The 2,845-nt window shown below is 37.7% G+C and overlaps 1 pseudogene; it reads left to right on the top strand.

Annotated features, from left to right (window-relative positions):
- Positions 1-362: 362 nt before the first annotated feature.
- Positions 363-1,290, top strand: LOC110566342 (olfactory receptor 4C15-like; annotated as a pseudogene).
- Positions 1,291-2,845: the final 1,555 nt, after the last annotated feature.

The raw sequence follows: 2,845 nt of genomic DNA, 5'->3' as shown, positions 1-2,845 counted from the left end.
CTCATTACACGAACAAAAGGTCAGAAGGCTTTCTACCAATTCATTTTGAATCTCAAATAATTTGTCAGATCCAGAATTACGATTACGTAAAATATTGTCAATCTTCCACAGGTGGAGCTGATTCCTTTTCCATGTATAGAGGTTTTAAGTGTTCTATGAACTTTCTCTGCCTCAATCTGATCTTCAACTATCACTCTGAAAAATTTTCTGTTATTTTTTGTATTATTAATTAAATCAAGCATTCAGTGTAATTTTGGATCTGCCTATAATAAATCCTCGGTGATCTCAAACTGTAAATTGATTGAAGCAAATTGACAAATTATATGCTCTCTCTTCTACACTCACCTTTTTTCTTGGAAACCATGCAAAATCAGAGTTTTGTAACTGAATTTGTCTTCCTGGGACTTTCACAGAATCCAAATGTTCAAAAACTAATATTTATCATATGCTTACTTGTTTACATTGCAACTATTGGGGGCAACATGATGATTGTGGTGACCATTGTCTGTAGCCCTACACTGCAGGGCTCCCATGTACTTCTTCCTGGCTTTCCTGTCTTTATTGGATGCAAGCTTCTCCTATGCCATGACACCCAAGATGATTGCAGATTCTTTCTATGAAAGAAAAACTATCTCCTTTGAAGGCTGCATGATACAACTCTTTGCTGAACACTTCTTTGGTGGGGCTGAGATGATTGTTCTGACAGCCATGGCCTATGACCGCTATACAGCCATTTGTAAGACCTTTCACTACTCTTCCATTATGACATGGAGGCTCTGTGGGACTCTGGTAGGTGTGGCCTGGACAGGTGGATTCTTACACTCCATCAAACAAATTATCTTCACTTTGCAGGTGCCTTTCTGTGGAGCCAATGTCATTTATCACTTCATATGTGACTTGTACCCGTTACTGGAGCTTGCCTGCACTGACACTCACACCTTTGGCCTTTTGGTGGTTGCCAACAGTGGATTGATCTGCATTATATTCCTTTTTTTGTTGCTTGTCTCTTACTGCTTTATCTTAGTCTCTCTGAGATCCCACAGTTCTGAAGGGCGATGAAAAGCTCTGTCTATTTGTGGGTCCCACATTGCTGTTGTGGTCCCGTTCTTTGTCCCATGCATATTTACATATGCAAGGCCTCCTACTGCCTTCTCCTTTGACAAAATGGTAGCAATATTTTACACTATGCTATCCCCTTTGCTTAATCCTATGATTTACACTTTTAGGACTAAAGATATGAAAAATGCCATACGTAAATTGTGGAATCAACTGATAACCAATGAAAAGTAAATATATGTTACAGTTCATCAAAATTAATATAGAGATTAAAGAAGTCACAACTATTGCACATAAAAACTACAATAAATTTATAAGGAGTTAATGAATTTTTCTAGAACTGGAATTATTTTAGGGATTAAAGAATGTTGTTTTCCCTTTTATATTAGACATGTCTCCTGAGTTGGAAACCAAATATTCATATGGATAAAGTAAAGAGAACTGAATTTTATACTCGCTTCAAATCTATTAATAAAAATGAATGCAACCAAAATTACTAGCTATAATGTTAGTATTAACTCTGTGGCTTTAAAAAATGTGAAGCAAATTCAAAATGGCATAGATATTTGAATGAAAACTTACTCAACCTATTTTAAATAAAAAAATTTCAATTTATGATAGTGGCCTCAGTAACAGCCAAAGTTTAGGAAAGACAAAAAGAAAATTCTCACAGAACTACTGGGTTCTCTGTTTCCCATTATTCCATTATTTCATGGGAGTCCTCTGCCATTTACTATAGAATTTAAATCACTTTTTGACATCTTGAGAGGTAATAATTGTTTGAGCCACTTCTGCCATTGCATGTTTGCTCTTGGGTTGACAAATATTTTTTTGCCAGTTAGCCCTGGGAAAAAGGATGGGAGGAGTCCATAATTGTGAAAATTTTCCCTTAGGAAAAAAAGAACCCAAGAAGTATTCTAGAGATTCCACAAAATCAAAAGAGCTAAGACCAACTGCAGAATAGTCAGCTGACTCCTTCTGGCTCCTAAGGTACAATAAAATATAAGGACACCACAGAATTATTTAAGTTTTAAAAAGGTTACATTTCAATTTATGTATTGATTTTAATCTTTTATAATTAATTAATTTATTTATTCAATTTACATCTCAGACATAGGTCCATCTCTCCTTTCCTCCCAGTCCCACCCTACTCCCACATCTTCTTTCCACTATTCCTCAGAATAGGGGAGTCCTCCTACCTACCAACCCCATCTCATGTAGTTGCATGAGGACTGAGTTTTTCTTCTTTCTGAGGCAGTCCCATCAAAAGGAAGTGATTAAAAAGCAGGCAACAGAGTCCATGTCACAGCTGTCCCCTACCTTTCACTTACTAGTGGCCCCACATGAAGCCTGAAGTACCCATTGGCTATATATACTTAGGGGACCTATGTCCAGTCAATGCATGGACCATGGTTCTACTTCAGACTCCATAGGCAACTCTGGGCCCTAGTTAGTTGGCTCTGTTCATTTTCTCATGGGGTTCTTGTCAGTTCTAGGTCGTTTTATCCTTTCCCCCACTTTTTCGCTAGTACTCCCTATGCTTTGCCCAATGTTTGGCTTTGAATCTCAGTATCTGTTTCAAACCTTGCTGCATGTAGCCTCTCAAAGAACAACTCTGATAGGATCTTGTCTTCAAGAATAACAGAGTATCTTTAGTAGTGTTTGGGGTTGGTTGGCTTTCTTCCACAGGGTGGGTCTTAGGGTTGAGCTTGGCATCTGCTCTATCTGTTCTATCTTTGTCCCTGCAGGTCTTGCATGTAGGGTAAGTTTTAGATCAAAGTTTTTTAGG

The sequence above is a fragment of the Meriones unguiculatus genome, chromosome 2 (genome assembly GCF_030254825.1).
Source record: "Meriones unguiculatus strain TT.TT164.6M chromosome 2, Bangor_MerUng_6.1, whole genome shotgun sequence".
Classification (NCBI taxonomy): domain Eukaryota; kingdom Metazoa; phylum Chordata; class Mammalia; order Rodentia; family Muridae; genus Meriones; species Meriones unguiculatus.
Note: the sequence above shows the minus strand (reverse complement) of the source record. Positions and strands in the feature narration are given on the sequence as shown.